The following is a 12,288-nucleotide window of genomic DNA, read 5'->3' on the forward strand; positions in this document are numbered from 1 at the left end:
AAGATCTCAGAAAGATTTGAAGGGTACATCACAGGCCTTTTTAAGTAGACAAAAGTCTTTATTAAAATCTTAAAAGCATGTCTTAAAGATCCTCTGAATTAAACAGTGAGACTTTTAAGAATCTTTTAATTGTCCTACAGCAACCTTACAGGGAGTCCAACATAAAAAGGGCTTATTTTTATTCTTATTTGTGAGGTGGCTTTTGTTGAATGAATCAAACCCCAATAAGAGTCTTAGGAAACTTACCACATTTTTAGAGAATTGCACTGATGAAAACATACTCAGCTTGGATTAAGAGGTACACAGACATTATAAAATGAAAGGCAGCCTTTGGATCTCTGAACTACTATGAGTAGACACAAGCTGAAAAAAAGAAAAAAAATGTACTCAGCTGCAAACACCAGCCATCTCTTATAGAAAAAAAAGAATGATTCACATAGAAGTTGCAAAAATGGTAGAGTTCCCAGGTACCCTTTACCCAGTCCCCAGTGATGATGTGTTATATAACCAAAGCACAATGATCAAAATCTGGAATTGACGTTGGTACATTGGTTTTTTTTTTTGAGATGGAGTCTCACTCTGTTGCCCGAACTGCAGTGGTGCGATCTCGGTTCATCACAACCTCTGCCTCACAGGTTCAAGTGATTCTCCTGCTTCAGTCTCCTGAGTAGCTGGGATTACAGGTGTGTCCTACCATGCCCAGCTAATTTTTTGTATTTTCAGTAGAGACAGGGTTTCACTGTGTTAGCTAGGATGATCTTGATCTCCTGACCTCATGATCTGCCCACCTTGGCCTCCCAAAGTGCTGGGATTACAGGCTTGAGACACCACACTCACCCAGTACAATATTATTGACTAAATTATGGACTTAGGTGTATTTCACCAGTCTTACATTTTTCATGGCATATCTTTTTAATCTCTCTGTAACTTTATATTTTAAGTGTATTTCTTATAGGCAACATATAGAGAAATCTTGCTTTTTGTCCGTCTAAAATCACTGTCTTTTAAATAAGTGCTTATTCCATTTATAATTAATGTAATTACTAATTGAATTAGTTTAAGTAACCTACCTTATTTGGTTTTTATAGTATTTTCTCTCATCTTTTTGTCTCTTCCTCTTTTGTGTAACTCATTATTTTGCGTGTATTATTTTTAATGTTTTGTTTTACCTCCTCTATTCACTTTTTAGTCATTCTTCTTTGTGTTAGTTTTAGAGTTTGCTCTAGAAATTTTAGTATTTTTCAGTTACCAAGTTCTGTCTTCAAATAATTTTCAACTTTATGAACAATGTAAGAACGTTACAACTACATACTTTTATTATCCACCTTCACCCTTTGTATTCTCATTATCTCATATTTTCCCTTCATATACACTATAAATCCTACAATTCATTGCCAATTTTTGTTTTAAAACATGAGTAATTTTAAAAGTAAAATTTTAAATAGATTTAAAAGATGAATATATTTTTGAACTTTTTCTTTGAACCACATATTACACTTTCTTCTTCTTGTCGTTTTTTTTTTTTTTGAGACAGAGTCTTACTCTGTCATTCAGGCTGGAGTACAGTGGCACAATCTCAGCCCACTGCAACCTCTTCCTCCTGGGTTTAAGAAATTATTGTGCCTCAGCCTCCCAAGCAGCTGAGATTACAGGCATGTGCCACGATGCCTGGCTAATTCTTATATTTTTTAATAGAGATGGGGTTTCACCACATTGGCCAGGCTGGTCTTGAACTCTTGACCTCAGGTGATCTGCCTGCCCCAGCCTCCCAACGTGCTGGGGTTACAGGAGTGAGCCACCATTCCTGGCCATATATCACACTTTCTAGCACCCTCTATTCTTTCCTGCTTATATTGGTTTCCATCTGGCATCATTTCTCTTCAGTCTGAAAAACTTGTAAGCTAACTCTGCTGAAGACAAATTCTCTCTGTTGTTTTTTGTTTGTTTGTTTGGTTTTTCTTGGAAAATGTCTTCATTTTGCCTTAGTTTCTGAAGGACATTTTCACTGGATATACAATTCTAGATTTAGTTTCTTTATTTCAGCATTTTGTCTTCTATTTTCTTTCATTGTTTCTGTGAAAAGTTATCCATTGTTTCCTGCATTTAGTATGTCAGTATGTCTTTTTTTCTCTCTCTCTTTCTAAGTGCTTTTTAAATTTACTTTTCTTTCTTTTTTTTTTTTTTTTTTTTGAGATGGAGTTTCACTCTTGTTGCCTACGCTGGAGTGCAATGGCACGACCTCGACTCACTGCAACATTTGCCTCCCAGGTTCAAGGGATTCTCCTGCCTCAGCCTCCCAAGTAGCTCAATTATAGGTGCACCCACCACGTCCAGCTAATTTTCTGTATTTTTAGTAGAAGTGGGGTTTTGCCATGTTAGCCAGGCTGGTCTTGAATGCCTGACCTCAGGTGATCCACCCACTTAAGCTTCCCAAAGTTCTGGGATTACAGGCATGAGCCACTGTGCCCAGCCTAAATTTACTCTTTATCTTTGTTTTTCAGCTCTTTGATTATGATGTGCCAGATATTTTTCTTTGGGGTTTGCTCAACTTCTTGGATTTATGAGTTGATAGCTTTCACTAATTTTTAGAGCCTAGCCAGTCATTATCTCTTCATTTTCCTCACTTGAATACTTTATATTTCCTGTATTTAAGTGTATTGATTATTTTTTCCCTTGTTATGTCCTGTTTGCTTTAAGGTCATCGAATAAACTCTTCTGATATCGTATATTTTATTTCTAATTTTTCCATTTGGTTCCTTTATTAAAAAAAATAGATTCAATGGCTGTGCTAAATTTCTATTCTTTGCATGCATGTTGTCCACCTTTTTCTACTAGATTGCCTAGCATTTAAAAATGGTTATTTTAAAGTTCTTGTCCAACCACTCTAATGTCAGGACCATTTCTGGGTCTGTTTCTATTGGGTGTTTTCTCTCTTATTTTTCCATCAGTTACATTTTCTTTCTTTTCCTTTTTTTTTTTTTTTTTGAGATGAGGTCTTGCTCTGTCACCCAGGCTGTACTGCAGTGGCATGATCACAGCTCACTACAGCCTCACCTCCCAGCCTCAAGTGATCCTGCTGCCTCAGCCTCCTGCATAGGAGGGATTACAGGCATGCACCATCATGCCTAGCTAATTTTTAAATTTTTTGTAGAGATGGAGTCTCACCATGTTGCCCAGGCTGGTCTTGAACTTCTGGCCTCAAGTAATCTTCCTGCCTTGGCCTCCAAAACATTTTCTTGCCTCTGTGTGTCTTGTGATTTTTGATTAATCTCTTGTGACTTTCTACATCCTAACAGGAAAAAGTCTGTAGCTTCCTTTCCTTCTTTATTATCAAAACAAACATTTTTCCATAGTATTATATATTCTTGCTAATCATCATTTTTAATGGTTGCAAAATATTTCATTTGATTATTCTTTCATTGTCAGACATTTAGTTGATTTCTCATTTTTCTCTCTGATTGCATACAGGATGATATGTATACAAATAGTAAAGAACAGGCCGGTCACGGTGGCTCATGCCTGTAATCCCAGCATTTTGGGAGGCCGAGGTGGGCAGATCACAAGGTCAAGAGATGGAGACCATCCTGGCCAACATGGTGAAACCCCATCTCTACTAAAAATACAAAAATTAGCTGGGTGTGGTGGTGTGTGCCTATAGTTCCAGCTACTCAGGAGGCTGAGGCAGGAGAATCACTTGAACAGGGAGTTGGAGGTTGCAGTGAGCCAAGATCACGCCACTGTACTCCAGCCTGGCGACAGAATGAGACTGTCTGAAAAAAAAAAAAATAGTAAAGAATAAAGTAAATGATATTTTTCGCTAGAAAACTGAATGTCCTTCCTTACGTCAGGCCACCAAAGCTGGGAACTGGATCAATCTATTCACTAGTTGAGCTGGATCAGGGCTTTGTTGCATCTTTAGTTCAACATGATTTCTTATATCTTTAGTTCACTATTGCCTCTAAATATTTTTATGGTAGAATTAAGACTTCCTTTTCTGCAGAGCTTGAGGTCTGAGCAATGGCAAGTTTCCAGAGATCTTTTTGTGCTTTATAGCTGGGTTATCAGTTCTTTAAGCAATGGGTGATCTTTTTCTCTGTTACAGCTTGGCCGCAGCTTTTGTGGTTATTGAGGAGTTATCTTTGTTCTCCAATACTGGCCCCAGCTTTCTATACCTCAGGAGATCTGTTTTACGTATTGCGACCAGTCTTTGCAGGACAGTTTCTTTCCACTCTGTGAAAACCTGGATTGTTTGAGCAAGATTTCTCTCAGCACTTTTTCTCTCCCTCTCCGCCCAGCATTTGGAACTGAAAGCTACAGGTATTTAAGTTGGACTTCTCTGAGCTCTCCTCCTCTGCCTCCCTCATTCCAAGGGCAGCTGCATTGCACTTAGAAGATGCTTTGCACACCTGAACAGATATCTGTCTCAGTGCTCCTATCCTGCCCAGTCATATGCATGCTATCCTCCAGCATTCTGTGAAAACTTAATGAAAGAGTTTGTGGGTGGGTACATACTCGCTATGTGGCTGGGAATCTTTTGAATTCTGATCTGTTGTGTCCAATCACATATGGCTATTATATTTGTTAACATTTTGGCTGGCTTCTCTTTGTCCACCAGGTAAGGCAGAGTCGTCTTCTTCCTGCCATTTCACCAGGGATAAGAGAAGATATTAACTCTTTCTCTTCTGTGAATACTCGTTGCCTTCTGAAGTTTAGCTTATTTAGGTTTCTTTGCATTCTCAGTTCTCTGAGAAATTTTAAAAATATTATTTTATAGCTTATCTGTCTTGCTTTTGGTGTTAGGATGAGAACGATGGTCTCTTGTGACTTTCTACATCCTAACAAGAAAAGGAAGTCTGCAGCCTCCTTTTGTTCACTTAACATCAAAACAAACACTTTCCCATATTCTTATAAACCCTTGCTAATAGTCATTTTTAATGGTTGCTAAATAGTTCATTGAATAGGTTAATCATTCTTTTGTTAGACATTTAGTTTCTAACATTGGTTTCCAATATCTCTTTTAAAAATGATGTTTCTGTAGACAATAAAAAGATTTTAAATGCCTACTCATGCATGATAGTGCATAATGAGAACTGAATTCTCATTAAAATTCAGTAACATACCTTGAGGTGGCAGGATGTGAGTGCTTAATAATACATTTTATTGGCTAGGTGTAGTGGCTCAGGCCTGTAATCCCAGCACTTTGGGAGGCCAAGGTAGGTGGATCACGAGGTCAGGCGTTCGAGACCAGCCTGACCAACAGGGTGAAACCCTGTCTCTACTAAAAATACAAAAATTAGCTGGACATGGTGGCATGTGCCTGTAATCCCAGCTACTCAGGAGGCTGAGGCAGGAGAATCACTTGAATCTGGGAGGTGGAAGTTGCAGTGAGCTGAGATTGCGCCACTGCATTCCAGCCTGGGTGACAGAGTGAGACTCCGTCTCAAAAAAAAAAAAAAAGGGAATTTATCAAAGCTTCTCTGAACAAAAATATTCATGATGGTGCTAACAAAGTACACTGTTGATTTTATCAATTTTATAGACATGCATTTAAAGTATAAAGCATTATATAAAGCATCTATTTTATTTGTCCACTAAGCGTCCTTCCTCCCTGCTTCTGGAGAAGGATGCTTAATGGACAAATAAAACAGGTGTTCCACTTGCAAAAGTCTATTAAAAATGTGTTTTCTAGGAGTAAAAATAATAGAACATGAAATGTAATCAGGGATTCATGTATGGATTTCAGAGGGTCCATATATTCCCTAAGAGATCACACATTATATGAGCATATTTTTATTTTTCTTAGAGATTTCATAACATTCACCAATTATCAAAGAAGTCCATGATCCTAATGTGGTAAAGAATCCCTGCCATGGAGCTGTTGCATTTAAACAGATTGTGAGCCCTTGCAGGTATCTTAAGAGCAATGACTTCACATATTTGAAAATAATTAAAGTACATTTCAACACTGAAAGTGTAGAACATGTAATATGTTATTAAGATAGCATGAACTAGCAGTTAGGCTAGGTTGGGATATTACATTCTTCATCAGTGGTTTTAAAGTCTATACAGCCAAGGCAAAACTGTCATTTTAAGTCTTCCTTCTTTTCCTTGCTTTCATATGCTTAGGCTCCAAGGTGTTGGTTTTTCCTAGGGCTAGGTTAGGATATGTGAGGGTCCTAACAATCTCATAATCTGCTGTTCATTCAATTGATACTGTTTAAGTATTATTCAATATTTGTTTAGTGTGGATATAAAGAAAGTATCATGTTCATCTTATAAACAATTTTTAGAAAGCAGATAACATCTTGAGAGGGATATGAAAACACAACTCTCTCATACCTAATAAACAGAATTACTTCATGCATTATTTGGTTCTACAACTTCTAATTGTAATTACAACTGCCAAGTTAATATGGTCATCAGGTGAGTGGTCTGGGAACTAGCATCCAGCCCCCAAGGTATGCTGTAAATTTGGCATGTGTTTATTGCAGAGATAATAGAGTTAGGCCTAGGCTGGTACAAACAAGAAATGCTTTACAATTTTTTTTTGTCTAGGAAGCTATCTCCTTTGATGAGAGCAATACTAGTTTATATTTTGCCAGTTATGGAAAAAACTGCTTGTAGAAACTTGGTGTAATTGACACAACAGTTCTAATTTTTTCCATTTTTCTTTTTTAGGCGGAGTCTCACTCTGTCACCCAGGCTGGAGTGCAGTGGCACGATTTCAGCTCACTGCAACCTCCTCCTCCCGGGTTCAAGCAATTCTCCTGCCTCAGCCTCTGGAGTAGCTGGGACTACTGGCGCGTGCCACCACGCCTGGCTAATTTTTTGTGTTTTTAGTAGAGATGGGGTTTCATCGTGTTAGTCAGGATGGTCTGACCTCGTGATCTGCCCACCTCGGCCTCCCAAAGTGCTGGGATTACAGGCATGAGCCACCGTGCCCAGCTCCAATGATGTTTTAACAAGGCTGTAGATTGAGGACCTAGGCAGCTGTCCTGCTGGTCTGCATCTCACTCCAGTTTCTACTTCAGAAAGTTCCCAGAAATAAATTATCTCCAATATTTATTAGTTTCAGTGCTCTAGTCTAAGTCCTCATTACTTCTGACTTGGATTATTTATCATAATAATAAAAGAGCTCTTTAAGATCCCCATCTCTGTGTATCCATCATGCATATCAATAGAATAATCTTAATATTAGTAATGTATTTGTTTTAATATTAGTTATTTGATTCATAAATTTAGTTTATAAATTGGCCTTTCCCACTAAACTGAGGTTCTTTGCTTTTTTTTTTTGAGACGGAGTTTCGCTCTTGTTACCCAGGCTGGAGAGCAATGGCGCGATCTCGGCTCACCGCAACCTCCGCCTCCTGGGTTCAGGCAATTCTCCCGCCTCAGCCTCCTGAGTAGCTGGGATTACAGGCACGCGCCACCATGCCCAGGTAATTTTTTGTATTTTTAGTAGAGACGGGGTTTTACCATGTTGACCGGGATGGTCTCGATCTCATGACCTCGTGATCCACCCGCCTCGGCCTCCCAAAGTGCTGGGATTACAGGCGTGAGCCACCGCGCCCGTCCCGGTTCTTTGCTTTTTATTTATCCATGTTTGCCTAAGACCTAGCACTGTGCTTAGTAAAATGACAGATGTTTAAAAATGTTTGTTGAATAATGAATGGATAAATTAATGGACCAATATTAAATAGTTGGTATCTATTTTGAAAAATTAAGGAAACAATATTACATAGTTGTATCTAATTTTGAAATGTTGGCAGACATCTTCCCTACTCCCTTTCTCTACTATACAAGCTAGTTTTCCTTTGTGTCTCACTAAAACCATAGACTTGGCTTTGTCTTACTTTCAGTATTCCAGAGTTAGAAACCATAACCCAGAGATAGAAGGTCATGGACAACTAATAGCCTGGATGGGGAGAAAGGCATAATCAGGAAAAGGGCACTGGCTTGACTCAGATCATCCACAAAATGAAAACCAACTTACAAGAAAGTAAAAATGAATTACACATAGTAAATTAATTTTTTTTTACTAAGTTCTGTAGTATCTTATTTTGACCTTTTTGGCTTTATTTATTCTTTATAATAGATAGCCATATTTTGGACTATTAAAAATAACCGATCTAGGATAACACCAGTGGGACTGTCAAAATTCACCATTTTATCTCTTAACTTTCCAGAATGGAATATAGCCAGGTTGCATTCCCTCACGTGGGATCCTGCAATATGCGCAGATTAGTCAATAAAATGTTTTCTGCCATTTATATCATCCACTCCAGAGTTAAGAACTCTATCTTACCAGTATTTTATTACAATAAAATATTTACAATATTACTTACACTATTTTAACTTACAATATTAATACCACCATTAATAGGAATAATAGCTTGGAACATATTAATATGCTTTTTTTCTCTTACTTTTCTGCCTTTGTGACCTTCTCCTTAGTCAGCTCAAGACATGATATGTAGGATGTCAGGGAATGGCAATTAGAACTGTTACAGAGGAATGCAAAAAGAAAACAAAGAGTTAATATTCAGCTTGTGACATTTAAGATGATATTTTACACAAAGGCAATAATCTTGCAGGACAGGCTTTGTCAAACAGAGGATTTTTCAAATTCCTTCATCTCCCCCTTAGCATATCTAGATCAAGGGCTGAGGAAAAGGCATCATAGAGTCTTAGGAAGGGGAAAGTAGAAGTGGCCTTTTGGTCTTGGGTATTGCGTAAAAAAAGAAAAAAAGAAGTAGGGAGATAGTGGGTTCTGACATCCCTTTTTCCACCTACCTGATCAAGGCCACAGCAGATTAAAATTGGTGGATGAGTTTGGAGACAGATAAAAGGCAGTTTTTAAACTTTCTTTAGCTACTCTTTGTTTCTGGATGCCTTGGGAAAAACTGAGACGTTCTTACAAGCCCCTAAGAGAGGACGTGGCAAGCAGTTAAGTTGAGAGCTAGTGGTCCTGCAACAGGGGGCTAATATGTAAAAAGCAGTCACAGCTGAGAAGTGGCCACCCTGGCCAGAATATAAAGGAAGACAGAGTAAAAATGCAGAAGAATCTTCAATATTAGTAAGGCAATGCAGAAGAATCTTCAATATTAGTAAGGCCAAATTATTCAGGGAGCTCTTTTAGCCTCTGACCCGGCTGAGAGATCCACAGCTACAAATTACTCTGACTGCAGACCCCAGGATGCTGCAAAGACAAGATGTACCCAGGAGGATGTGATTGTCATTGTGGAGGTCAGAGGAAAGAGTACAAGGACATTGTCGTTTCTGAGGAAGCTTTTCCTTTGTGGCCACAAGGCCACAGCCAGCATACATTTTTTTTTGTCTTGGAGAGAAGCAAGGAAAAAATAGAGAGGAAATCTAACATTGATTATTTTTATCTATAGAAATGAAAATTTACGGTTTAAGTTATTGTATCCGTTAACGACACTAGGCGAAAACTTAAGGTTTATGTCACATTACCCAGGCAATAGAGGCTGGTGAAGAACACCAAATCAGTTATAGAGAAAATTAAGCATTTTCTTTGTCCATGTGAGTTGTAGTGTGAATGAAATTTACAGACCCACCACACATGTCTACTTACACTTTAAAAGTTTTATAGTATACTCATCTTCTAAGCAAATAAGTAAACTATGAAAATAAATAAACCACACTATTTTTAAACATGACTTTTAGAATACAGGGCTCACAAGCCACAAGGCAACATGAAATAATGATAGTAGGTGGTAAAATCCAGTGTTCTAAGCACTTGAAGCTGGCCACTGTGAAGACAAGGATAGACTTTTATTTTTTTGAGATGGAGTTTTGCTCTGGTTGCCCAGGCTAGAGTGCAGTCACATGATCTTGGCTCACTGCAACCTCCGCGTCCTGGGTTCAAGCGATTCTACTGCCTCAGCCTCCAGAGTAGCTGGGACTACAGGTGTGCACCACCATGCCTGGCTAATTTTTTTATTTTTAGTAGAGATGGGGTTTCACCATGTTGGCCAAGATGTTCTTGATCTCCTGACCTTGTAATCCACCCACCTCAGCCTCCTAAAGTGCTGGGATTACAGGCGTGAGCCACCGCACCTGGCAAAGGGTAGACTTTTTCATGCTAAAGAATGGATTTTTTCACTTTGGGAAAAGAGCAGATATCAGTTATTTCCATAGACATTACAAATGCTTTTCCTCGAATTATCAAAACAAGTAACATTCTTTAATTTTGGGGAATTTTCAGTCTCTTCATTAGGCTCTTCATGAGTTTACAGACATTTGCTGGCGGAGGACAAGATTAAACAGGACCAGAATTTCTATTTCACATCAAGTCAATAATAATTCAAGAATTTATTACATGTAAGGTACAGGATCCAATAAAAAAAGACTCAATTTCTCTCTTAAAACAATAAAACTGATGCTATAAGGAAGCAGACAATTATTGTTAAAGGAATGCTATAGATAAAGAAGATAATAAAAGTTCCGAAAAGGGAATGCATCTTTAGCACTGAATATAGTCCTTAGCTCCTTTGCAACCGGTAAAGACTCAATTAACATTTATTGTTGAATAAATAAATGAGACTCACCTATGAGGTAGAGAAAAGATTATCTGAATAAGGTTGAATTTGAACAGGATTTTATAAGGCAGAAAGGACTTGAATATGAAAAATGAATGGGAAAGCCATTTGTAGGGGAAAGGTATATTTTCAAGGGGTAGAAGTACAGGGTATGTTTAATGAACAGTGATACAATTAGTTTAGATGGAAAAGGGACAACCTGAGTTGTGGGCAATACCAAGGAGCTTCAAATAACATGGGAATTTTCCTGGACCAGTGACTTCAAAGCTAACCTGAGGAGTTTAGACTCTCTATTACCAACATAGAAGCACTATAGAGACAATTGGATGGGTAATGTGATCAAAGGTGTATTTCAGGATAGTGAAACTACTAGCATAAGCAGAGTAGCAAGAGATGTAAGAAGTAGAGACCACTTATCGGGCTATTGCTATAGTATGTTCCATTCCTTTTATTGACCTTAAATTCCTTGTGGAGAGGAACCCCATTGCTGTCTTTTCAGCTCTTAACTGGATATCACAGGTACTAACTATATGTTCATTTATTCCTGATCTTGGGTAATGGTAATGGAAATGGAAAGAAGAGTGTATTAGTCCGTTCTCACATTGCTATTAAGAAATACCTGAGACTGATTTGCATTCTCTAATGACCAGTGATGATGAGCATTTTTTCATATGCTTGTTGGCCTCATGTATGTCTTCTTTTGTAAAGTATCTGTTCATATCCTTCGCCCATTTTTGAATGGGCTTGTTTGTTTTTTTCTTGTAAATCTGTTTTAGTTTGTTGTAAATTCTGGATATCAGCCCTTTGTCAGATGGGTAGGCTGCAAAAATTTTTTCCCATTCTGTTGGTTGCTGATTCACTCTTTTGACTGTTTCGCCGTGCAGAAGCTGTGGAGTTTGATTAGGTCCCATTTGTCTATTTTGGCTTTTGTTGCCAATGCTTTTGGTGTTTTGGTCATAAAGTCCTTGCCTACGCCTATGTCCTGAATGGTTTTGCCTAGGTTTCCTTCTAGGGTTTTTATGGTGTTAGGTCTTATGTTTAAGTCTTTAATCCATCGGATACCATCTCACGTCAGTTAGAATGGCGATCATTAAAAAATCTGGAGACAACAGAGGCTGGAGTGGATGTGGAGAAATAGGAACAGTTTTACACTGTTGGTGGGAGGGTAAATTAGTTCAACCATTGTGGAAGACAGTGTGGCGATTCCTCAAGGACCTAGAAATAGAAATTCCATTTGACCCAGCAATCCCATTACTGGGTATATATCCCAAGGATTATAAATCGTTCTACTATAAGGACACATGCACACGAATGTTCATTGCAGCACAGTTTACAATAGCAAAGACCTGGAACCAACCCAAATGCCCATCGATGATAGACTCGACAGGAAAAATGTGGCACATATACACCGTGGAATATTATGCAGCCATCAAAAACGATGAGTTCGCGTCCTTTGTAGGGACATGGATGAATCTGGAAACCATCATTCTCAGCAAACTGACACAAGAGCAGAAAATCAAACATCGCATGTTCTCACTCATAGATGGGTATTGAACAATGGGAACACATGGACACAGGGAGGGGAGCACTATACACTGGGGTCTGTTGGGGGGGAGTGTTGGGGACAGCAGGGGGTGGAGAGTTGGGGAGAGATAACATGGGGAGAAATGCCAGATATAGGTGAAGGGGAGGAAGGCAGCAAATCACACTGGCACGTATGCACCTA

At 38.5% G+C, this 12,288-nt stretch overlaps 1 long non-coding RNA gene across 1 annotated transcript in view; it reads right to left on the reverse strand.

The window, feature by feature from the left end:
* Window positions 1–12,288, reverse strand: part of LOC105722369 (uncharacterized) — a 65,837-nt gene that overhangs the window by 10,508 nt on the left and 43,041 nt on the right. Inside the window, exons 2-4 of the long non-coding RNA XR_010345112.1 lie at window positions 8,427–8,501; window positions 4,513–4,637; window positions 247–363 (exon numbers count right to left, since the gene is read on the reverse strand). This is a non-coding gene — a long non-coding RNA (uncharacterized LOC105722369). The remainder of the gene's footprint in view (window positions 1–246; window positions 364–4,512; window positions 4,638–8,426; window positions 8,502–12,288) is intronic.

This window comes from Aotus nancymaae, unplaced genomic scaffold (assembly GCF_030222135.1).
Source record: "Aotus nancymaae isolate 86718 unplaced genomic scaffold, 86718_ANA_hifiasm-v0.15.2.pri h1tg000032l_0, whole genome shotgun sequence".
NCBI lineage: Eukaryota > Metazoa > Chordata > Mammalia > Primates > Aotidae > Aotus > Aotus nancymaae.